A 12,904-nucleotide genomic window follows, 5' to 3' on the forward strand; every position below is an offset into this window, starting at 1 on the left:
ACCTCCCTGGCTCCAATAATCCCAGGAAGGGCATGTGAATATCAAGTCCATTGACTAGGTTTCAATGTCCAAACTTCCTTCTGGAGTAGCAGAAAAGATATACTATTGACATGAAGCTTCTAGGAACTGTCCACTGCCCTTAGGGGCAGAAACCGAGAAGAGACCCACATAGGAAAGCAGAACTCCAAATGGAAATGGAGAACACAAGCATGGGCATGAGGATGTCACTGAGTCCCTGGACCTGGCCATGTCTGTAGCTTGTCCCTTCTTCCTTTCCTGTCTCACTCTCTCCTCTCCAGAGAAGTTTCAGTTGGGTTTTCTGCCACTTGCCGTATCTTTCCATGAGTGCAGCCACATTTCCTTTATGGAAGTTTCTAGTGTCTAGAAAGTCTTCTTCTGGGAAGGTGCCCTGCCCCTGTGAGCCAACCTGTGTCCTCTGTACTGCCATCTAGAGGCAAACAGGCAATCCGCCTGACCACTGGCACTGATGGAAGACCTCATCTAGAGCATCTGGTTAGCTCAGAATTCAAACTTTGCCCAAAGTGTCTGGAAACAGTTTCATAATGAGAACAGGGAAAGGTAGTGGCAATGTGTGGCTGGAGAGAGGCCTCTAGGGACAAATTGTAGAAGAATGTTTCAGGTACCAAGCTCCTGCAGAGTCTAAAAGTGTGCCACAACACCTCCCTAGTCCCCAGAAAACTTTCTTGCTGGCCGCATCGCTGAGTTTGCTGCCAGCCCTCATGGCATTTGTCAATGTAAGCCACGTTCTTTACACCTGTCCAGGAACAATTGCCTGATTTATGAATTCAAGAACTCATGGTTATCTTTAATAGCTTCATCTCATAACTTGCATTCATGCATTACTGGGTTTTTTATTTTATATGTATCACTCAGTCTTGGATACATTCCTTAATTCCACTAGTAAGTATGAAGCCTGATTAAGTGCTAGGGATTGCAGGAGGAGCTGGGATTAGGGTGGTGATGGCCCTGAGAGAGCTCACACTCCACAGGGAGACACTGGTCCACAAGTACATAGGCAGGGAAGCAGAGTGCCCACACATGGCCCAAATGTAGGGGAGGACAGTGCCACATGGTGCTGTCATGGAGAGTAGCTGGGGGGCAGGGACACCACATGTAGTAGGCTAGGAAAGACCCCAATGGAGAGGACCTGGAGTGAGGGCCAGAGAGTGGAGGGGAGACGTGATAGAGATGGGGGTCAAGGTCATGAGGGACCAAATCCTGCACATCCTGGAAAACAGGTCAGCACCTGGGTTTCTGCTCTTAGTGAGATGGCTGACCTAGGAGGGTTTTTTGGAAAATCAATGATGGGATGTGACTTTCATCCAAGACAAAGCCACTGGCAGTGCTATGGAGGGACTGATGAGAATCAAGTCGAGGAGGCAGTGGGTGAGCATCAGTGAGTTTTCTTGACCCAGCACTGAACATCAAGCAGAATCCAACATGCTCCCAAGAGGAAAGGGTTCAGGTGGAGAGGAGCCATAGATAGCCGAGGGATTGGGCCTGGGAGTCTGCAGGGCTGATGGTCATTGCCTGCCCAGGGAAGCCGAGGGTGATACAGAGCCCTGGTGATGAGGCAACAGGTGGTCCACCTCAGACAGATGAAATCTGAACTGCTGATTGACACCAATAAAGACAGGTGTGCCCCTGTCAGAGGCCAAGTGACCCGGTCCAGAACCCATGGGAGCCATCTGTGGGGTTGCAGAGATTTAATCTGGACAAATGGAGACCCATGGGAGCGGGTGAGATGGCCTAGACAGAGGGTCAAAGAAGGCCAGGGGCACCCCAGGAGCAAGGGTGGCATCATTCCAGGATGAAACTTTAGCAATCCCTCCCTCCCAGGCCTCTGCCTTCCCAAGATGACTGTTCTGTCCAAGCCTGACATTCAGAGAGCATCAGGGAAGTAGCAGAGCACAGACTCAGTTCCTCCCACCTCTTGGCCACTAGGTCCAAAAAGGCAACTGAAGGACAGCAGAGATACTTGTGGGTCTCCATCTCAGGAAACCCTGTCATCCCTTCCTGTGTCCTGGAGTGTCCCTGTTGGCTGTTCTTTCTCTAGCCCAAGGCTAAGTAACATGTTGGGGTCTGACCTGGGCCTTACACAGGCCGCAAAGTAATCTCCACAAACATCTTAAGGAACACACTGTGGCCCATGGGCCTCACTGCCAGGAGCACGAATGCTTCTGTGCCTTCTGAGGGAGGGCAAGTAGGGACATACACCAAAACTGAACATCCTTCCTCCAGCTGAAGCTACAATCATTGACTGCCCCTCTAGGCTGACAGTCCCACTGCCTGGTGGCCTGGCTGAGCCCCGGATACCTGAGGGAATCCCTTTCTTTATCCTAAACCTCTGCCAGGGCTCTGGGCCAGAACCTTCCCAGTCTGGTAGACTCTACTGCTTTTCCCTGGCCATTTCAAACATGACTAACTGACCAGGCAGTGCCGCCCAGCCTCTGCTGATGTAAAGACAGGCTTTGGGACCTTCAGTTACACGTCCTGGGCAATGGATTTCCAGGGGAACACATGAGCCCTGAGAGAAAGAAGTGAAGATGTGTCCTGCCCATTTGTGTGACAAACATCTCCCTGAGGGAACCCCAGGCAATGTGTGCCATGTTCCCTCCATGTCGCCTATGGAGTATCCATGAGCTGCTCAAGCACAGGAGCCATGCCTGAGTCTGAACCCAATGACAAGATATCATCTCCCTTCTGGATACCAGAGCCAGAATTCACAACCCAACTAACCTGAGAAAAGGGGCCTCAGTCACAGAAACCTCAAGAAGGCAGAAATGCACACAGTCCAAGTGTCTACCCCAAACCCAAGCTGGGAGGATACAAGACCAACAGCCTCCTCAACCAAGGAGAAAGAGAAAACCCTGCAGAGGTACTTGTGAGGGACATGACCAATGATCGCGGAGGCCAGCCTGTTGCACCATGCTGAGCCAGCAGTGTCTGGGCTTGGCTCCTTGAGCTGGGTTCAATATATAGAGTCCCTTCTTAACTGAAATTGACACTTTTCCCATTGTCCAACCTCTGTGGACAAGTGAGTGGGCACTTCAGGGTCGGAAGGTGCTGTGCCCGGGGGCCCAGTTCCCAGCAGAACTCCTAGACACTCACCAGGAAGGTCCCAGAAACTGCCATCTGGCTCTGTCTACCAGAAAAAGCACAAAGACCCTTCAACCACCACAGCCTCCTGGAGACCCCAGGAGTAGCGGGATGGAGGAGGCTCCCTCCTTGGCCCAGTTCTTCAGCAGGCATTTCTGTGAGCACCTTCTAGTTTCCCACTAGGCGCTGCACAGGCACCACCCCTTCTCCTAGAGAAGTTGTAGTCTAATAGAAACAGACAAATTTTAAAAGGAAGGAAATGAATAAACAAGATGATTTCAAAGAAGAAAATGCCTAGAATGTGGAAAACAGAAAGGGTGGGCAGGAGACGGTCATCAGGGGAGGATACACTGAATAGGTGAGGCCCTGATGAGAGACAAGCTAACAAAGACCCAAGACATGGGAGTAACCATAGGGTTCCAGGCAGCAGGATGGGAGTGCAAAGGCCCCAAGACAGGTGACTGGGAACCGGGAGATGACAGCAAGCGTGTGATCCTGCAGGGCCCTGGTGCCACAGCCAGGATTCCAGGCTTTGCTATAACTGCAACGGGAGCCCATGGGAGGATTTTAGGCAGGGGTCAGACTTGGCCTGTTTGTTCCTCTACAAGGAAGATGGCTTTGGCTGCAGTAAGAGAAGTGGAAGAAAGGGGGTTCAGGATGGAAGCAGCAGAGGACAGCAAAACCCCAGGCAAAAGCAGACAGGGGAGAGATTAACCAGGGGAAGAAAGAACTCTGGCCCACAAGCCCAATACACCTGAATCCTCTACTTCAACAAGCAGAGGAGCAGATGTCCCAGAAGGCTGTACTTCTGCTGTCCTTACCAACTTCTTGACCTGAAGTACAAGTCAGGACAAATAAATAGTCCAGGGCCCCCCTAAAGGATATGTCTAGGTTAGATGTACTATTATTCTTAAACACAAGGCCTTGTGTTTTGTGGTCTCACGCACGTGAGGCTGAGCTACTTCCCAGCCCCAAGTCAGCAGCTTTATTTGCAACCAAGAATCAAGTGGTAACAGTTGGGCGCAAGGGTACACACCTGAAATCTCAGCTACTGGGGAAGCTAAGAAAGGAGGATCACAAGTTTGAAGATAGCCTTAGCAATATGGGGGATCCTGTCTCAAAATTACAGAAGTAATAAGTTGTAGGATGGAGCTCAGTGGTACAGTGTCCCTGAGTTCAATCCCCAACACTGGAAGAATAAAAACAAAAGTGGACTTTCACTCATTAAGCAGGGAGGAAGTTCAAAGATGATGAAATATCTGCTGCATTGTAAAAAAAATCATGATCCTGTTGAAGAGTATGTGGAAGACCTGGGCAAAGTGGTGCAAGCCTGTAATCCTAGAGGCTCAGGAGGCTTTGGCAGGAAGATGGTGAGTTCAAAGCCAGCCTCAGCTTCGGTGAGATGCCAAGTAACTCAGGGAGTCCAGTCTCTAAATAAAATACAAAAACTGGTAGGTATGTGGATGAGCGACCCCCTCTCCCCCACAAAATAAAAGAGTATGAGGAAAAATTCATAATTAGTAAAATGAAGACAAAGTAAATAAAAAGTTGAGAGAATTGCCAAGTCCAGGGAAAACACAAAGTGCAACAAGAAAAGACATACGACTGTGGTGCACTGAGTGGACACCACTGTGCGTGGCAAAACTGCTGCTATTTCATACAGACTCTGGATTCCAGATTGTACCCCTGACATTTCTGTGCCAGGATTTCAGCCTTGCAGTGTGTCAATGCTGCCACTCCAGAGCCAAGGATAGATCATCCTCCTCAGCCCTGTTCACTGTCTTAATGTTACACAGACACATCTCATCAATTGGGCCAAGCTACAAGTCCTGGCTATAAGAGAGGCCAAAATTTTGCAGTTCCCATGGTGGGGAGGTATTTGCTATGGATACAGTCTATCCCAAACTTATGTGCTGAAATCCTGGTACTCTGTGGTGATATTAAGTGGTGTGGCCTAAACTGGGAGCAATGGCACATGCCTCTAATCCCAGCTACTCTGGAGGCAGAGGCAGGAGGGTCACATTTTGAGACCAGCCTCGGCAACTTAGTGAGACCCTCTCTCAAAATATAAAGGGCTGGAGATTTAGCTCAGTGCTAGAGTGCTCCTGAGTTCAACCTCCAATACCCCCAACAAAAAGGAGTTGAGTCCTGGTGTGAGGCCCTTAAGTCATGGTGGTGCTTCCTTGAAGGGAATGCTGTTCTCCTGGAGTGAGTTCTCAGGAAAGAGTTGTAACAATATATGAGCGCAGCGCCTCCACCTCATGGTGACTTGCAGCTTTCTGATGTACCCTCTCCTTCTTACATGCATTTCTTCCATGATGCCATCTGCCATTAGTCCCTCACCAGAGGTTAAACTGATGGGGCTGTCCCATCTTGGATATTCAAGTTCTAAAACTGTGAACTCAATAAACCTCTTTGCTTCATAAGTATCTAGGTCCATGTATCTAATTATAAATACAGCCTACTATAGTGTTATTGTTTCTGCCTTCTCCTAAGACTATTCAACATACTAATAGCTGACCTATGCATGGAAAGCCATTTAACAGCTGGGCCTAATGAGAATGAGAGAAACTGCATCTACTTCTTTCCTCATTTACTCTCTGATGTTAGTAGAGAACATCCCCCTGAGGCTTCCTTGCAAAGAGATGCAAAGAGTGTTGGAGTTTTTGAAAATGCACATCTAACTGGGCACAGTGGTGCACACTTGTAATCCAGCAACTCAGGAGGCTGAGGCGGGTGGAATGCAAGTTCGAGGTCAGCCTGGGCAATTCAATGAGACCCTGTCTCAAAAATAAAATTAAAAAAGGCTGGGGGATGAGGCTCAAAGGTAAAACAACCTGATTCAATCCCCGGAACCAATCAATCAATTTCTCTCTCTCTCTCTCTCTCACACACACACACACACACACACACACACACACACACACACAAAGGAAGAAAGAAAGAAAGCAAAGAAAAGAAAATTCACATCTAAACCTGTATCTAATGTACTATTTTACTTAAATGATGAAAGAATTCTGAGTTTGAAATTCATTTTCCTTGGAATTTGAAACATCTATCCATTTTCGTATAGCTTTTAGTGCTTCTTTTGTTTTTGAAAAAGTCCATGGTAAATCTGTTCTTTGATCAGTATGTAGCATTTTTCCTTCTGGTGAGGTTACTTCTACTTCTGGAGGCATTTTGTTTCATTTTGTTTTTTGAGAAAGGGTCTCTCTACATTGCTCATGCTGGTCTTAACTCTCCAGCTTAAGTCATCCTCCTGCGTCAGCCTCCCAATTAATCGGGATCACAGGAGCATGATTGGCATGAGTCAAATGCCAAAGGCTGCAGCTCATTAACTGGCTCTGGAGCTCCTCTGTACAAATCCATCCCAGGAAGCTGCATCCTTCTCTTTGGAATTTGCCTGAAGTCTAGTCCACATCCTCGCTTGCTTGCTGAAGATTGGGTCATTTTCTTCTTTTGGGACTGCTATTCCTATGAAGAAGACCTTCTTTGGCTAGAGTGTCAGGGAGGTTGGACCTCCAAATTCTTAACTGCAAAAACATATTTCTCCTCCCTTCCTCCAAACACTGCTTTCTTCCCCAACTTACCTCTCCACAATGAGCCATGAAAGACCACTAGCAAAGTCCCTGCTGCCTGGCAGCTCAAATGTGCTTTGGTGGCAATGAGCATCATCCCACTCTTGCCTGACTCTGAGCTGCTTATTTGTTGGGGAAAAAAGAAAGAACAAAAAAACACATGTAAAACAGAATCTCAGAAACCTCCAGTGCAAGCTCTTACATGACTTTAGCCTAACTGCAACTTCTTCACCCCTGTTTCCCTTTTTGCATGCCACTCCCATTTTGAATGACTGGCCCTTCTCATGGCCTTTGCCAGTGCCATCCACTGCTCCCTTTGGTGGTACTAAAGCATACCACAGGAGTATTTCCAGACCCTGGAACAGGTCTGTACAAACGGATGACTCAGATGAATTTTTTAGTTAATTTTATTTATTTTTTGTTAATTTTATTTGGTTTTTTGAGAGGAAAGTAATTGATCAGAGCCATGTCTGGGTTCTAATTCCAGTTGGTAGCTGCAGAAAGTAGATTGAGAAACTTGAGAATTTGACTGACCATGTGGATCTGTTTTCAAAGCCCAATCTAAAGGAAAATTCATTCCTGTTGGGCTGGAGATGAAATGAAAGGATGTGAGGGAGGGTTCACCTGCTCACTGAATTTGTGGTGTTACTTCCTCCACCTTGGGAACTTCTGGAAATACTCTGATCACAAAGAGTGGAAAGAAACAGAGGAAGAGAGAAAAGACCTGACAAAACACCAGAGCTCCAACCCAACTGGGTGAATTCCAGAAGAAGAATCTGTCCCTTCTCCCAACCCTGGCCCTGGGCACAGCTACCTGCACAGTCAGCCTGGACCCCAGCAGGTGTGCTGGGGAGGGCTTCTTAAGAGCAAAAAACCTAAAACATGGCTTCTCTATGAGATGCAAGCAGAACCTTAGAAACCTACTAGAAGAGGCATGTGCTAAACCAGCATATTTTCCAGGGGCCAAGCTACAGCCTTCTGGGCTGCCAGCCCAGTCCCTGGAAGGATGCTCTAGGGACCCTGCTGCAAGAGCAGAGGAAAGTGGGGGTGGATGATCCCTTCCCTCAGCATTGAGGGAGGATAGCCAGGACTTCCCAAGACATTTCTGGGGGAGGAATTGGAGGCCAGTACTAAGGGATAAGGAACAAATAACTGCCACTGCTGATCAACAAAGAGAGAGAGAAATGTTGAAGATACCCAAATGTGGAGAGCAGTGACACTGAATGGGAGAGCAGTGTCTGAGATTGGGGTCTCTAATGACCTCATGGCTGTTGCACGCCTGGTGCCTGGGAATGTTCCTGTGCATTCAGCACAGGATGCTTAGCTGCTGTGGCAATGCCCTGTATGAGGAGGCTCTGTGCAAAAGTCTTATCGGCCTCAACCTTAAACTCAGGCACATAGCTCCAGGGCATAGAGGAACTGTCCTGCTACACAACCACAAAATTCCATTTCTGACGTTGCCTGTTTACCTGTCACTTTAAACAATAAATTTTCTTGAGCACTGCACAAAGCCCTTAACATTGCACATTGCAACTGTGGATTGCAACTGTAGAAAAGCTGCATAAATGTTTCTAGCCCAGTTACTGTCTGAGTACAAAGAATAAGGCTTGTGTAGTCTTTAACCTGAAAATTAGACATGTATAAATAAAGACTGCTGGCTAACTCTTTAAATATGCTTCTCCATCAGAGAGAAGCACTACAACTGATCCCAGCAATTAATCTACAAAATCTGCATGTGTGAGTATTTTATTTTCTATTCCCCATCGCCCCTGGACAGAACCTGCAAGAATAGTACATTGGCCATGGCACTAAAACACATAAGAATGGGCACAGGGAAATGAGAGGGATCACAGGAACGTGCTTTTAGAACAGGAAGGACATGGCAAAATATGTGATGGAACCAAGAAAAGGAAGAGACAAAGAAAGCAAGAAAAGAATTCATCCTCAAGAATTCAGGTCAGGAAATGAGGAGCTAGGGAAGAAATCATAAGAGGGTGTTCAGGGGAAAGACACCTTCTGGCAGGGAGCTGGCCCCAGTCTCTGGACCAGGTCTGCCCTCCTCTAACCCCGCCAGGTTCAAGGGCAAAGTTTAATAGGCAATGCTAGTGAGGTACTGAGCAGAGCAGGCTAGGTCCAGAATTGAGGTAGGGGAGGGGGCGACCCATGCAGAACTGCTTGATCCCTCTTGTCCCAAACAAGGCATCCTTGTCTGGAGACTGCTGAGGACCTGGCTCATCTCATCAAGGGCATTGGTCGAGACTCTGGGGATTCCATCACCTGGTAGGCAAAAAGGATTTGATCAGAGTAGGAGAGGAGAGCATTGCACTTGTCCAGACAGACAATAACACTGTGGTTGCAACCTCCTGCCTCCAGTTGTGACCTCCTGCACCTGTTGGTCTCCTCAGTAGGGTCGTATCCACTGAGGGGGATGTGCCAACCTCCCCCAGCCTCCAAACAGCAGATCTCCACGTTCTCCCGTTCCACACACCCCGGGCTGAAAAAGCCCAACATTGGGCATTATGTGGAAGAGGGTGCTGGGAACCCACAGAGACCCTCACAGTTGTGATTTCTACCAAGCGTTGGAGCCTGTGCCTGGGTTTGGTCTCCTTGGATATGCTTGCACACAGCAGGTGGGTCCTGGAGAGACCAGAGGTTGCCAACATTAGTGTTGGGATGGAGACCACAGGGCCTGAGGGCAGGCCTTCAGGGAGAAGTGCAAGCAAGTAAGAGGGCTTCAGAGGAAGCAGATGGCCCAGGATAGGTGGCCCAGGACAGATGTCCTGGGGCAGGGGTGGGACCAGAGCCCACCCACTTCTGGTATCACCAGCAAATGCTCACACCCTCAACTAAGCAAAGTGCTGACCAAACAAAGTAACTCAGTCTTCCAAGACCCCAGTTGCTCAGGGTCGGGCCTTTGGAGTTCTTTATTCAAATCCCAATACCCAGAGCAGGAGCAAGACCTGGGATTCAATGCACAATGATCCTGATCTTGGTCTTAGTGCCTTAAACCAGTGGACAGAGGTGCCATTTGCATAGTGTGTAAAATATATATATCAGGAAATGATATGGGAAATTCTTATGGGAAATTTTCCCATAAGAAAATTTACTAAAATAGTGCCTGAAACATAAAAAAATTAGTTATTTTTAAATTATAAGTTTAAATTCCACCCCCATGGTACCTTCCATCATACTCACATCATCTCTGCCATCCTGTTTTAAATTACAGGCAACATCCGGGCAGTGCTTTCCTTCCAGGGACTTCAATGATTCTATGTAGAGTCAACTTTGCACTCTTCCTTCTACCATCTCTACCTTCCCATTCCCAATGTATGGGATTCTCTCCAACTGTCCTAAATGTTCTCCAGTATTGTGCATCTTCAAGTGCAAAACCTCAATAGTTCCCTACTACCTACCTACCACAGGATTAGGGGATCCTTTTCCATCCAGAGAAAATGGCCACAAGGAAGCTCCCACCAAAGCCACAAAGTTTGAAGGAGAAGATGGAGTTTAACCTGTTCTTTGAGGGAAGGGTAAGAATGCAACAGGCAGAAATTAAGAGAAAAAGGCAAAGTAAATGCTATGAGAAAAAGGGCAGTGTATTCCACATCACTTCACGGGTATTGACAAGTAAAAAAGAAATAGGAATACTGATTATAGCCAACTAAAGGGAATGTGGAAAAAGGAATGAGTGAAAAGAGAGGGAGAGAAACACTTACAGGATACAGAAAAAAGAAATTTAAATAGATACAAAGGGAGAATGAGTGACTAAAAATGCCAAAATGAAATTAGAAAAGTGGACTAGAAAAAACAAGATACATACATAAACAGGCTTCTCCCCAATTGTTTTTATGTTCTTCTTTTTGCAGAAATGGGGATTGAATCAAGGAGTGCTCTACAACTTAGCTACATCTCCAACCTTTGTTCTTGTTGTTATTGATTTACATTGAGACAGGGTCTTGCTAAATTGCAGAGACTGGCCTCAAACTAGCGATTCTCCTGTCTTAGTTTCCTGCATCACTGTGATAACAAGCATGCACCTCCATACCCGATAGAATTGCCACCTTGTTTGCAAAATTTTAAATGAGCAGAAGTACTCCTTAATGTTTAGCTTAGGAGATAATGACATCAAGGTGCACAGCAGGTAGGCAGATTTGAGAGTTTCCAACTCCGGATTAGAATATCAATAAAACTAAAAGACCTGATATTTCAAAGGAAAGAGTCCTTTGCTGGTTCTGACTTAACAATACCCTATCACCCACTACTTCCTCCCCAAGGCTTAGCTCCAGGAATTGCTCCAGCAAACAGCAAGTTTTTCCCCCTCACCCTATTTCCCAAAGGACTCACCCACACTCTAAGCTCAATCATCTCCTGTGCTGAACATGATCACACCATTTCACAAGAGCATCACTTTCCAAATAACTGCAAATCTCTGACAACCATGACTGCTCCATGTGTCATTTGTCTCTCTAAAGGAATTTAGGGTACTAGTAAAGCAAAATGAGCTCTCTAAAATACTTGCTAAATGATATTACCTCAGCTCTTCAAACCTGATCCTAGGTAGAGGCCTACTGATATGATTACACTATGATGCATCCTTCTCCATAAGTGAGAATCTTCAAATACTTATTGACTAAGAGTAGGAACAGCAGTTATGATAAACCATCCATTCAGTCCTACAAGTGATGAAGGACATAGAGCAGGTTTTATATGGGACAATCACTATGTATAAGGTGATTCTGAATTATTTCAATGATATTAAGATTGCGGAAATTGTGCCTAAAATAATTGAGTTTTGTTATAAATGATGAAAATTCAAATTATGTAATTAAAACAACTTTATAAAATACATTACTGCATATTAGCTCAATTTAAAATTTGTCAAGTTTGATTACTGAAGACATTTGTGTATATATGTAAGCACTTGATCAATTACACTAATGCATAATTATTAAAAATACTAGGGATGAGCTAACAGAAAAATACAGGTTCTTCAGTTTCAAATCAAATCATACCTGACATACAAGAAAAAGGCAGTTTATGTTGCTGCTAAAATGGGAAAGACTATGAATCTTTCATAATAAAGGTGGTGACAATCCCAGCTTACACTTGTTATTAACCATGTGCCAAGCATTATTAACTGAGTATTAACCTGTTTTCTTATCTGCAATATGGTATATTATATATCTCATAAGGTTGTGTGAGGATTAAACCAGAAATGCAAAACTTCAGGAGTTGCAATAGGTAAGTGATCAATAAATAGTTCCTATTGTTACCATTTGGGACAGTGCAACCAGGTACCCAGGTTTATTGTGACCACCCCAAATAAGATTGAGGCTGGTAGAGAGAGACGCGTCAAGTACAAGACCCACTACTTTTGCAGGGAACGAACACAAAAGTGTATTTGACCTTATGACCTTAGGGCTTTGTTATTAAGAGCCCACATTCTCAAATCATAGGTATTAGATATGAAATTCAATTTTAGAGTCAAATAAAAATGTTATCTTGACTTTGAAAGAAAAATAGAAAGTACCATGGGCTATGGTGAATGAGGAAACCCAAGTTACAACTTAAGGTAGCTATTACTACTAATGCCCTCATTCTGAAGCTTGGAGAGTTGCAAATGATGGCATGGCCAATATCTTCTTTGACCAGAGTGTTATAAGACTTCTCAAAAACAACATAAATACTAGTCTGGAGACCAGAGCACAAAAATAGATAAGAGAAATAGGGAGAGGATGATGTATACAAGGTCCCTTAGAGCAACGCAAACAACACAAACGAGGAATGAGTTGTATACATAACCAGGGAATCTGCTTTGGAGGTCACTGTATGCTGAGCTTCCATCAGAAAGATGATAAGTGAAGTGGGCTTAAGTAGCTGTGGCTAATTTAACTAGATGTGAAACAGTATGTCTTCAAAATGTAATGGAAGGTTTGGAGCATATAATGTGGAAAAAGGAGATTCAGATAACATAACCTTATAAATGACTAATCATTCTGTGAGTTTTCCCCACCAAAGATGGCTATTTATCTTCACAATAAAGAGTCATGCTGCATCTTGAAAACAAAAAGAACTATTAATTAAGTATGATAACCATCCATAACAACAATCCTTAGAATAAATTTTTAAAGTTAGAAGAGCCTTTTCACATGAATAATAGCTCCTTAAAATCCCCTGGATTTTTCTACTACAATGTGGCCACAAGA

General features: G+C 45.3%; 1 pseudogene; it reads right to left on the reverse strand.

Moving 5' to 3' along the window:
• Window positions 1–12,434: 12,434 nt before the first annotated feature.
• On the reverse strand, window positions 12,435–12,581 carry LOC114082490 (small nucleolar RNA SNORA70; annotated as a pseudogene).
• Between the last annotated feature and the right edge of the window lie 323 nt (window positions 12,582–12,904).

Source organism: Marmota flaviventris, chromosome 17 (assembly GCF_047511675.1).
Source record: "Marmota flaviventris isolate mMarFla1 chromosome 17, mMarFla1.hap1, whole genome shotgun sequence".
Taxonomy (NCBI): Eukaryota; Metazoa; Chordata; class Mammalia; order Rodentia; family Sciuridae; genus Marmota; species Marmota flaviventris.